Below are 13486 nucleotides of genomic sequence, written 5' to 3'. Positions count from 1 at the left end.
AGTAGCCAAAGGACTCTGGCTTTCTGATTCCATCTTTAAAGCTAAAGTAAAGAGTGCCTGGGTGGCTCAGGGGGTTAAGCGTCTGACTTCTCTCAGGTCATGATCTCACGATTCTTGGGTTTGAGCGCTGTGTTGGGCTCTGCACTGACAGCTGGGAACCTACAACCTGCTTCAGATTCTGTGTCTCGCTCTCTCCCTGCCCCTTCCTTGCTCACACTCTGTCTCTCTCTCAAAAAGTAAATAATAAATATTAAAAAAAAACTAGAGTAAACAACCCCAAAAAGACTTGAATTACTGCGAATTATCAGAAGGATAAAGGAATCATTCACAATCATAAATGGATTGTCTGTGATACTTCTGAAAGAAAATAAAGTCTCCAGATAATGGGTTAGTCATGTGAGTATATGCATAAACTAAATCTACACACACATACATGAACAGACACATACCTTCATATAGTTTTATACACCAATACACAGATGTACACATTTACATACGGGGTACACATAAGGACACATAACACACTCAAGTACTTAAACATCTGGAGTTTCAAGGGAAAAAAAAACTTTAATGCTGATAAATAAAAGCAGAATCTTATTTATGATTCCCTCAGGATCTTTAGTTTTATTTCCCTTTATAATTCTAAGTGTCTTCCCTAGGAACACCTGCATCCAGCTCTGATATTTGTGATCTATTAGCTACTAAGTGGAAACTTATTTTTTTGGTTAGTTTTTTTATTTTTGAGAGAGAGAGAGTGGAAGAGAGAGAGAATGCACGCATAAGTGAGAGGGGGCAGAGAGAGAGGGAGAAAGAGATTGACATGGGACTTGATTTCACAAACCATGAGATCATGAGCTGAGCCAAAATCAAGAGTCAGAAGCTTAAGTGACTGAGCCACCCAGGGGCCCCCATTATGTAGAAACTTCTGGTTTCAAGTGATAATCCAGCTCCTCTGGCACTTTCATATGATGAAGACTGTGAGCTCTTCTGCCATGGTTGGCTAGGTGTGGAGTCTGCCTGAAGCAGGAGATGGGGGTCTGACAGAAATGAAGTCCTTTCTAGAATCACTCTAAGCCAAGATGACTTTATCAGTTTTCCAAGTGACAGATAAATGAAAAGAAATCATTTAAAGATCACATTCCAAGAAAGGAGCTGAGTGAAGGTCAGAAGATAGAAGAATAGAAAGGCAAAATGTTGAAAGAAGTTAGGGGATGAATTAGCCTACCTATCTTACTTAGAATCATCCTTTTCAAATACCACCTTGTTAATTACAGTGTAGTCAATCAGAGATAACAGAAAAACAGAGAGGAGCTGAAGACCATTTTATTAGAGTTGCATCTAAACTGGTGTTTTGATAGGCATGACTTCAAAGGTAGTGAGTTATCATGAAAAAAACTCTGTTTTTGTACTAATTTGTTAGTACATGAGTCATAAAGGCTTCTAATCCAACATATGATATGAAAAGCACTCTGAACATCTGCCTTATGTAGTGGCCAAGGGCAGGCTGCCCCCAAATGGGCCACTGTGGCATACTGATTATTTAAAATAAGAGTCACTTAATGTACAGCCTGTGCATGAACGATACCCATGACCTCCTTTGTCCTCTTAAAACCAGGAAATAAATCTCCCATGTGAAAGGTACCCTTCGTGTACCCGGAGATAAAGGGGCATCCTTATCACCTGGGAGAGGAAATTTAGAGTCAAGAAAGCTGGGTATAAATAACACTTGTAACTTTTTATTGCTTTACTACCTATACCCCAAAATCTTTTTAAAACTGCTTACTAACTGAAGCTCCCCAAGTTAAGTTTTCTTTGTTGGGTCAACTCCTAACAGAATTATTGCTTCTTTGTCTAAAAAGTAGAAAAACTGCCTGCCTTGGTCATTTCTTTAGGTCTCAATTTCATGATTGGGCCTCCATGTGCTGGCAATAAAACTTCCTTTTTTTCTTCTCTTAATCTGTCTCATGTAAATTTAATTCTTAGTCCAGCTGGAAGACCTTGAGGGTAGAGAAAAATCTTTCCTCCCTCTCACCTATGAAGATATTTGTGAAGATAATTTTACCAAAAATGGAGGAAAGTGTGAGCTCAAGAACTGTTCTCCAATTCCAGCTCGACCAGAAAAATCCACTTCTCCAGCCATTTTTGATAATTGCTTATTTGTCTTGCATTCAACTTTTCCCCAGAATTGGCTCATATAAATATCTCTGACTTAAAAAACATAAAAGCTAACTGGAAAGAACCATTCAAGTTATCTCCAATGCACCGCTAATATCTGAACTATTAACTTGGTCCAGGAGAGCAAACCATGTTCTTCCCCTGAGCAAATCTTCATGAGACTTGTCATAAGAGGTTAACCCCTGGGAACCTGGATGGCTGAGTAGGTTATGCGTCGAACTTTGGCTCAGGTCATGAGCTCAGAGTTGGTGGGTTCAAACCCCATGTAGGGTTTGGTGCTGGGAGCTCAGAGCCTGGAGCCTGCTTTGGATTCTGTGTCTCCGTCTCTCTGCCCTTTACTCACTTGCGCGCTGTGTCTCTCATAAACAAACATTAAAAAAAAAAAAAAAAGAGGCTAGCCCCTAATCACAAAATATCTAATGTGGTTGGAGACTTTATATATATATATATAATTATCATGTATTTATATTAATATAGTATTACATTATAAAAGATTTAATACAAGATTTAATAGAATTATATATAATTGTACTAATTATGTTATATATAATATATATATTATATGCATAATATATATAATTAGTATAATTATTATATATTATAATTATATATAATTAGTATGAATTGTATATAATAAATACTAATTATAATTATATATTTATTTATATTTAATTATATAATAAATAACCATAGAAGTATAATTATATATTAATTATATTAATATTAATATCATATAATTTTATTATATATTATAGTATGGTGTTATGTAATTCAATGATATATTAGTTATATTAACATTAATTAAAATCATATAATTTTATTATACATTATAGTATGATATATTATGTAATTCAATTATATGATATTGATTATGTTAATATTAATTAGTATTATATAAGTATATTTATATTAAATTCTATATCATAATGTAGAATTGTATATGTTATGTTAATATAATATACAATTCCTTGAAATTCTTGCCATGGTCTGATGAGTTAGGTACTGTGATCCATCATCACGGGGAGGAAACTTAGACCAAGTTAATTGTCCAACATCATTCAATGAAGGGGGAGAACTGGTATTTAAAGCTAACACTTCTCACTCCATTCAAGCCGCTTGGAATCTTGTAATTTTAAATATGACAAAAATGTTCATTTAAATAATAAACAGCCCCTAGAGCACCCCAGTCACACACGCTGTGAGTCTCTTTTCATAACAGAAAACCCCAGGCACCTGGGAAAGGAAAACATTCCAAAATAACCTCAAGGGCTTGATGCTTATTTAAATACCAAGATGTTTCAGGAAAAGAAGCTAATGCTGCCAAGAAGAGTCAAGATTTTCTCCAAAGCTTCAAGGTGAAGATAAATAAAGCTCTCAGCAGCATTACAGATAATGAAAATCATCAACAATTTCCTACCTCTACTGTTTCTTGTTAATACATTTGTTATGCAGATTGTCCTAATTGGATTGCAGGAATTTTTTTTCCTGCCGTTGCCAAGAACTATAAACACAATGGGATGTAATAAAGTGGTGTTCTAGGTCTTTTATTAGCATTAGTATTCTCATTTGGTTTTGGAAATTAGATGTGACTACTGGCTAAGAGTAGAGCTCTCCATCTTTTCACATAAGGTATGCCAGTCAGAAATCTCCTACCATGTCACCTCCCATTCATTACCTTTGCAAAACTGCCCTGGAGGAAGAACCTTGCAAAGCAGACAGACACCTGTAAAATACATTAAAATCTCTTCTGAGAATGATGTTTCTCTGGGACTGAGCCACATTTATTAGGTGACAAACACACCCTTCTGGCCATCCTTTACTGGTAAAGTATGCTTAACAGTCTCCCACAACTCTCAATAACTGCCACCCCACCTTTTTATTCTATTTTTTGAATCTTTTTATTTTAAACCATATCAGAATTAGCTGAGTGGTCCCTGTGCTAGGGAAAGGGCCAGTATTGGGTACCTGAAAAGCAGTAAGGCATCCTAAAAAGATACATAACCTACTTTCAAGCCAGGCAACCTAAATTAAATTAGACCTCTGTCCTACGTATTAGCTAAATATTTTTTATAAATTACTAAGCCTCTGCTTAATTCCCTCTTATCAAATGGAGCTTATAATACCTCATTAGGTGATTGTAAGTATAAAATGAAATAATGTCTTTAAAGTACTTAGTATAATACTTGTTACTTAGTGCAAATTTAAAATGTGGTTGGTTGATAAGTATATGCTTGTATTGGTATATAAAATTCAGCATCATTGGCAAAATGAAAAAGGATGCCTTTGCCATCGAAACTAAGAATTTTTATGCCTGGGTAAGTTTGAGAAATAAAGGTTTACACAAGTGAAACAGATTTTTTACTGAAGATTTCACAAAACTTGTATTATGCTAATATGCATTAGGAACCTACTAGAGAAAGCTATAATAAAAGTAATAATTAGAAAACATGGAGCTTCACAAATGCCAACCAGTCAGCTGAAAAGAGACACCGAAATGTTAAATCAACATTCAGAAAAACTGTCACACAGAGGGTTTCAAGAGAGGCCAGGCCAATTCTCATCTTCACCTGAAAGAAAAAGACCAAAAAGTCAGCAGAAAAAGCCTATGAGAAAGAAGACACAACAGATTCAGAGAAAAAGTATTCTAGGGCTGATTATCTAAACTGAAGTTGATGCCTAGCCCTGCACACTCAGTCCTTTCGGAAAACATCGGGTACACACATATGAGACAGGAAAATTAAGACTGAGAATTGTCTGGGGTATGCTACTGGGTACTGGAGCTCACTTTTCTCAGCGTAGAAACCAACTATTCAAATCCACTGGTGTGACACAGTGATGATTAAATAAGATACGGTCTTTCTTTAAACACCAAACTATTAGACATTTTTATATTGAACAAAAGCTGTGACCGCTTAGCAAGAAACTGGTGAAGATAAGGCCAAGAATCACTCCCCAAACTACTGAAATAATAGAATGGGACCTTCTAGGGTCTCCTGGGTGGCTCAGTCAGTTAAGCATCCAATTTCAGCTCAGGTCATGATCTCCTGACTTGTGGGTTTGAGCCCCGCATTGGGCTCTGTGCTGAGCCTAAAGCCTGCTTCAGATTATGTGTCTCCCTTTCTCACTGCTCCCTACTCACACTCTGTCTCTCTCAAAAATAAATAAACATTAAAAAACAAATTTTAGAATGAGACCTATTCAAAGTGTTGTCTATGGATCAGAAGTCTCAGCATAACAGCATTATCTGAGAAACTGCTAGAAAGTTATCTAAACCTATTGAAAAATGATCTGCATTTTTAACAAGACATCTAGGTGATTTGGATACACATTAAACTTTGGGGAGTACTGGCAGAGTAAGTTGATAGAAGTTAGCACTGAAAACCTGGTAGAACCTGAGCATAAGGAAATAAAGCTAAAAGTAAAAGAAAACATGGAAACAAAAAAAAAAATCTATGACAGAATTTTAAAAACTATCTCTTAAATTCCTCTCTTATCAAAGAGGAAATACAAATATACATTGCAGAGTATTTAGAAAATGATTAAGCATCATGTAGGCAGACCCTCTGAAATACAGGTGAAGTGATAAAAAAAACCAACATGCTTAAAACTGATAAAGATAAATATGAATCTTAACTCGGTTAAAAAAATTCTAGGACTTCATCTTCTGCTTGGTTAAAAAACTATAACCTTAGGGATAGAAGATAACTCCAAAGATTTTTTCAAGTTGAGATTAAGTGTGTGTCCCCTAGATGACTCAGGGACACCAAGGAGGTATATCCTTTGTAAAAGGTTGAATGAAAAATAAATTCTAGCTCAGAAAAGAACAAGGAAAATTTCCTCCATCAGTCTCAACATAGGATGAAAGAACAACAAAATAAACAGAAATGAGAAATATAAAGTAGAAAGAGCTAAAAACCTGTCAGTAATCATTTTGAATATAAATCGACCTTGTGCTTATCTAAAATGCAAAGAATACTGGATTGGATATTTTATAAAATATCAAAATATATGCTTGTGATGTTAAAATTACATGACTAAAACATTAAGACCACAAAGGATAAAAATAAATATCTTAGAGACAGGTATTCTTTCACAGAGACTAAGTGATAGGGGTGCTATCTTTCTTGATGATTATGTTTTAAAGGGATGGCTCCCAGGTCCTTGAGAAAGACATTCTTTGGTTGTAAAACTGGCAAGAAGCTTAAAAACTTTTACATCTGAAAGGGGCAGAGAAAGAAATTACAATGACAAGATTTCTAAAGTAAATGGTCTAGGCAAAAGGATGTTAGGGTCCCAGAGTTAGGAAGAATTCTATCTAGAGGTCAGCCATGCTGAGGGGAACATTAAAGCCTTCTCAGTCAATGGTAAGAGAGTGAGAGCTAGAGTAATCAAAAACAGTCATTAAAGACATAGAATACCTAAACGATAGGATTAACAAGTTTAATTTAATGATTATATATAAAAAATTGCATGGGCCAATTAGAGAATAAATCTTTCCAAGCACTCTCAACACAGTAATATAATTATATATTTTTTTCTAAGGCCATAATGCAAATCTCAAAACATATCAAAGGAATGGTAAAACATATGGTAAATGGTAAACTGTAAAACAACAGATTCTGTGACCACACATAATGAACATAGATATCAATAACCCAATGACAACTAGAAGAACCCAAATATCAAAAATTTTTAAATACATTTCTAAATAACTCATGAATTAAAATGAAGTCATAATAGGAAGTAAAAAGTGTTTAGAAAGGGATTAAAATGATTTTAAATTGTGGGAAAGAGCTAAATATTTAGGGGAAATGTAGCTTGAAAGCTTACATGATTAAAGAATAAAGGCTTAACATTAATGAAAGCATTATATAACTTAAGAAATTAGAAATAAATAAAAAGTAAACCAAATAAAGAAGAAGAAAAAAGGTAATAGAGTAAAATATAGACTTAATAAAATAGAAAACCAACAAAACACAGAAATTAAACAAAGAACGAAGGCTGCTTTTTTTGAAAAGGCAATTAAAATGTTTAAAAAATCTAGCCAGATTAATAAAAAGGGAGAGAGAAATTACAAAGAAGCAATGAAAAAGGGATGTGACCACAGATGCCATAGAGGTCAGACAGATGCAAAGATATATTAGGACCAAATTTGTTCCATTTCAGACTCACCAAATTGTCAAAAATTAAAATTTTATCCCATAGTGTGTTCAAATATATGAAGCAATGGAAACTCTTAATACTTGTGTAAATGTAAACTTATTCAGCCATATTGCCAAATAGTTTTAGTATTAAGCATGTAAATGGTATGTGGTATACCCTTAGTGGTTTAAAATAAAAATAAAAAATGAAAACATTTGGGGTGCCTGGGTGGCTCAGTTGGTTAAGTGTTTGACTTCAGTCAGGTCATGATCTCACAGTTTGTGAGTTCGAGCCCCGCGTCGGGCTCTGGGCTGACAGCTTGGAGCCTGGAGCCTGCTTTGGATTCTGTGTCTCCCTCTCTCTGCCGCTCACCCGTTTACACTCCATCTCTCTCTCTCTCTCTCAAAAATAAATAAACATTAAAATTTTTTTTTAAAAAATGAAAACATTTGAACTTATACAATGAGACATGTACAAGAATGCTCATAGGAAGATTGTCCCAAATAGCAAAAAATAGGGATTTAATCCAAATGTTCATTCAGGGTAGAATGGCCACATTTTGGTATATTTCTCAAAAAAAAATTTCTTTTTGAGAATTCAGAAATGGACCCACAAATGTATAGCCAACTCATCTTTGACAAAGCAGGAAAGAATATCCAATGGAAAAAAGGCAGTCTCTTCAGTAAATGGTGTCAGGAAAACTGGACAGCAATAGGCAGAAGAATAAACCTGGACCATTTTCTTATACCATACACAAAAATAAAATGGATGAAAGACCTAAATGTAAGACAGGAAGCCAACAAAATCCTAGAGAAGAAAACAGGCAACAACCTCTTTGACCTTTGCCACAGCAACTTCTTACTAGACATATCTGTGGAGGCAAAGGAAATAAAAGCAAAAATGAACTACTGGGCCCTCATAAAGATAAAAAGCTTCTGCACAGCAAACAATCAACAAAACTATAGATGGAACAGGAGATATTTACAAATGACATTTCAGAAAAAGGGTTAGTATACGGAATCTATAAAGAACTTATCAAACTCAACCCGCAAAACAAACAAACAAACAAACAAATCCAGTAAAGAAATGGGCAAAAGACATGAACAGACACTTTTCCAAAGAAGACATCCAGATGGCTAATAGACATATGAAAAGATGCTCAACATTGCTCATCATCAGGGAAGTACAAATCAAAACCACAATGAAATACAACCTCACAACTGTCAGAAAGGCTAAAATCAACAACACAAAAACAATAGATGTTGATGAGGATGCGGAGAAAGGGAACACTTTTGGGGCACCAGAGTGGCTCAGTTGGTTGGGTGTTGGACTCTTGATTTTGGCTCAGGTCATGGTCTCGCAGTTCATAGCATTGAGCCCCAAACTGGACTCTGCACTGACAGCACGGAGCCTGCCTCGGGATTCTCTCTCTCCCTCTCTCTCTCTGCCCCTCCCCAACTCTTATGCACGTTCTGTCTTTCTCTCAAAATAAGTAAGTGTAAAAAGATTTTTAAAAAGGGAACACTTTCACACAGTTGGTGGGAATGCAGTCACTCTAGAACACAGTATGGAGATTCCTTAAAAAATTAAAAATAGAGCTACTCTATGACCCAGTAATTGTACCTCTAGGCATTTATCCAAAGGATACAAAAATGCTGGTTCAAAGGGGAACATGCACTCCGATGTTTACAGCAGTGCTATCAACAATAGCTAAATTACGGAAAGAGCCCAAATATCCATCGATGGATGAATGGATAAGGAAAATGTGGTTTATATATTCAGTGGAATATTACTTGGCAGTTAAAAGGAACGAAATCTTGCAAATTGCAACAACATGGATGGAACTAGAATGTATTATGCTAAGCAAAATAAATTATTCAGAGAAAGATAAATATCATATAATTTCACTCATGTGGAATTTAAGAAACAAAACAAATGAACATAGGGGAAGGGAAGGAAAAATAAGATAAAAACAGAGAGAAGCAAACCGTAAGAGACTCCTAAGTATAGAGAACAAACTGAGGGTTGCTGCGGGGGCGGGGAATGGGCTAAATGGGTGATAGGCATTAAGGAGGGCACTTTTGGGATAATAACACTGGGTGTTATATGTAAGTGATGAATCACTAAATTCTACTCCTGAAACCATTCTTAAACTATAAGTTAACTAACTTGGATTTAAGTAAAATAAAAATAAATAAATTAAAGATCAAAAATATTTTTTTGCCCATTAGGAATGGTGTTCCTAATAGTTAAAATGGGAAAGAATGTGACTTCATTCACAGTTAAATATGTCAAGGTGGACAAATTTTCTTATACCTTCCTAGGTTCTTTGGCATACTAATTAAATTGATTTACAACAGATTAATATGAGAAAAACAAATTTAATTTCATAGGCATGGAAGCCCCATAAAAATATGAGACCCAAAGACAATCAGGCAACTGAGGCTTGTGAGCCATCCTGAGCTAAGAAATGACACAGGGGTCCAGGGCTAGAAGGCAAACAGAACAATCCATAGGGAGATAAATAGAACAGACATTTGGTAATGAGATGTTTGCCCTGCCATGCAGTTATGTCTTTCAGATAAAAAATTCTCTGGTAAAACTTCTCTTTCTGTGCTAGGCCCCCTATCTAAATTCTTTCAGGCAGCTAAGAGAGAGGTAAAAGTTTTTGAGTCTGCTGGGTCTTGATTGCTTCCAGCTCAAAATAATCCACATATAAAAGTGGCACATTTTGGGGTTGCTTATTCTGCTCCTATTCAAATGAATACATTCTGGTATACTTATTCTTTGGAAAATATATAGCTGTGAAAACAAGTGAACTCAAAAATATAATACTAAACAAAAGAAGCTAGTCTTAGAAAAATACAGCATAATTTCATTCCTATTATGTATAAATGGTGGCAAAATTTACCAGTATATTGCTTAAGGATAAATATACAGGTAGTAAAACTATCAAGCAAAGCTAAGTAATGAGTACCATAAACTTCAGGACTGTGGATTTTGTTAGGGGAAAAGAAGGAGAAAAGCACCAGAGAGGTTTATTCAGTGCCTTTCTAAGATATTAATAAAATTAGGGGCTCCTGGGTGGCTCAGTCAGTTGGGTTTCCGACTTCAGCTCAGGTCATGGTCTCCCAGCTTGTAAGTTTGAGCCCCGCACTGGGCTTTGTGCTGACAGCTCAGAGCCTGGCACCTGCTTCAGATTTTGTGTCTTCCTCTCTCTCTGCCCCTTCCCCGCTCACACTCTGTCTCTCAACAATAAATAAGCCATAATAAAAAAAGAAGATATTAGTAAAATTCTATTTCTTATCCTGTGCAATAAATACATGTGTGTTTATTATTACTACTTAAAATTTTCATGTACATTTATATTATTTATGCATATATGTTTAGCATAGAAAAAGTAAAACATAGTTTTACATACAAAGAGGAAAATAAAGATGTGTGAATCCTTTTTCCAGAAAAAAAAATTATGAATCTAATAACACTGAAAAGAATAAGGATAAAAGTTGAGAATATTTATGAAGAATAAAACAATACAACCTTATATTTTATAAATCAATAAAACATGTTACAACCTAATCCCAATGAAAAAAAGGGAAAGATCAAGTACACAAATTTTTAAATAAAAAGAGAGCGGGAAAATTGCTAATGAGAAAGTTTAGTTAAGGGTTTTCCTAGATGTCACCAAAACTCTACCATGGCCAAAATCCCCACCATCATCTTTCTTATATGTGAGATTCAAGTATACATGTATTGGAAGGTAATGGAGATAGTCACAAACTAGGATGGGTAGAAGACCTCATCTGGATGTTCCTCTTAGTTCTCATTTGGATCTACTCACTTAACATAAACAAGGCAGCTTTCATCTTCACCACAGAAAAAGAAGAAAAGCATTCTTGCACATCAGCGATCACTCACATCGACAGAAACAACATATAGTGGTGGGTACGCTGGAAGTACCTTAACGGTCAATTGGCAATTCTGGAGCTCAACAAGGACAGTATTATTTTCTTGTTTAGTTTTACAGTATCTGCAAAACCAGAAAACTAACACTCAAAGTGGTATCTGGATTCTTTTTAAAATAACGGTGGAAACATCTCATTGTATATTTGTCAAAAAACATATACAACACAACAAACACAACACAAAAGTGAACACTGATGTAAATGATAGACTTTAGTTAATGATGATGTCTCAGCATTGTCTCATCAACTGTAACAAATGTATTGCACTAAAAATGGGTAACAAAAGGGGACACTGAGGAAAGTGGTGAGGCAGTATATGGGAACTCACTCTTCTTTTGTTCATTTTTTTGTAAATCTCAAACGTCTCCAACAAAGTCCATTTATTATTTTTTAAATTGTATTGAATAAATTAACCAGAGTTGGAGATGGGGAGAAAAATGCAAAAGGATGCTCAGAAAAAGATGCTATATATCATAATGACAGATATGGAGGCTTAAACACAAGACTGATTTAGGAGGTCATCATTGGTCTTGTTCCCTTTATTTAGTATTTATGAAGAAATAAGTATTTCATAAATATTTTTATTTTTTAAAAAGTGTATTTATTTTGAGAGAGAGAGACAGAGAGAGTGTGTGTGTGCATGGCAGAGGCACAGGGAGAGAGAGAGTGAGAGTGAATCCCAAGCAGGCTCCACGCTGCCAGCACAGAGCCTAATGGGAGCTCAAACTCATGAACTGTAGATCATAAACTGAGCTGAAACCAAGAGTCGGACACTTAACTGACTGAGCTACCCAGGTGCTCCTCATTAATATTATTAAGGAAAGACAATTATTTGCATCCAGTGTAAATATGCATACTTTGTAGTTACAGTCCAAGAGTACAGACTAAGATTTATTTCATAATTTGTTCTGATTCAAGCAGTTGCAGCAGTGATAGAAAATAAATAAACGAAGTCATTTCTTTTTTTTTTTATTATCTTTTTTAACGTTTATTTATTTTTGAGACAGAGAGAGACAGAGCATGAACGGGGGAGGGTCAGAGAGAGGGAGACACAGAATCTGAAACAGGCTCCAGGCTCTGAGCTGTCAGCACAGAGCCTGACGCAGGGCTCGAACTCATGGACCGCGAGATCATGACCTGAGCCGGTCAGCCGCCCAACCGACTGAGCCACCCAGGCGCCCCAAACGAAGTCATTTCCAACACTGTTAGCTCATGGAACTAGCCAAGGATGGCAAGCAACAGAAGAAAAGGCTAGTTAAAATTATACATTAAAAACCCAGTCAGTGCTGGTTTCATGTGCTATGTGCTAGAGCACTAATTCCTCCTGGCTGAAGGAGTAGAGAGACATCACAGGCATGGGTTGGCAAAGAACTTTACCTGCTGCAAACTGCAGTGAATTCAGTCCAGATTAGCTGACCTATTTACTTCACAGGTTACTAGAGAGGCTCAGGTCTTTGTCTCTGCTAATGTACCACACACTGCAAGGAAACAGAGTGACTTGTGAAAAGCTCTCCGATAACAAAAGGGGACTTGTTTCTAAAGATTTTCTTCTGCTCCATTAGCTCTCTTTGGTGTAGGGTAATTTCTGATTACGGTATAATGTGTTATCAGATGCCAGGCTTTGGGAAGTGCTGCTCTCCTATGGCAGAGAAAGGCAGTGTCACAGGATCACTTGGGTTGCTATTTTTCTAATGAGAGAGTAACAAGGTACTCAGGCCAGCAACTTTTTTCAAGATCCTAACAGTGAATGAATGTGAAACATGGCTCCTAATGTGTCCTCGCATGTTTTAACCCAGGTGACTATAGACTGAAATACCTTGCAGTACTAGAAACAAGTGACCTACTGCTTTGCCTTTAAGCGACTCCCTCAAATTCTTGGGCTGATGATGTGGAATCATTCCTAAGCACTTTTTTCCCCTCCCTCTCAAAAGATTTTCTGAGCAGTTGCTGTCATACTACGCTGCCCTTTGGGGCATTAGATTTTGGAAGATTTTTGCCACTTCTTGGCAAGAAATGGAACTGAAAAGAAAGAAGAGCAGACATCCACCTATAAACTTTGCCTGGCCACTCCATAGGCTAGCTTTTCTCATGAGCAACCTCACGACACATGGAGAAGATTCTTCTCAACTCCATGCCATTATTATACGTTTCTAAAATGAAGCATAATATTTATCCTGACTAATCTAAACCAATTAATTACAGAG

Source organism: Felis catus, chromosome A1 (assembly GCF_018350175.1).
Source record: "Felis catus isolate Fca126 chromosome A1, F.catus_Fca126_mat1.0, whole genome shotgun sequence".
In the NCBI taxonomy this organism is placed as follows: Eukaryota; Metazoa; Chordata; class Mammalia; order Carnivora; family Felidae; genus Felis; species Felis catus.
The sequence above is the reverse complement of the archived record's forward strand: the minus strand, read 5'-3'. Positions refer to the sequence as shown.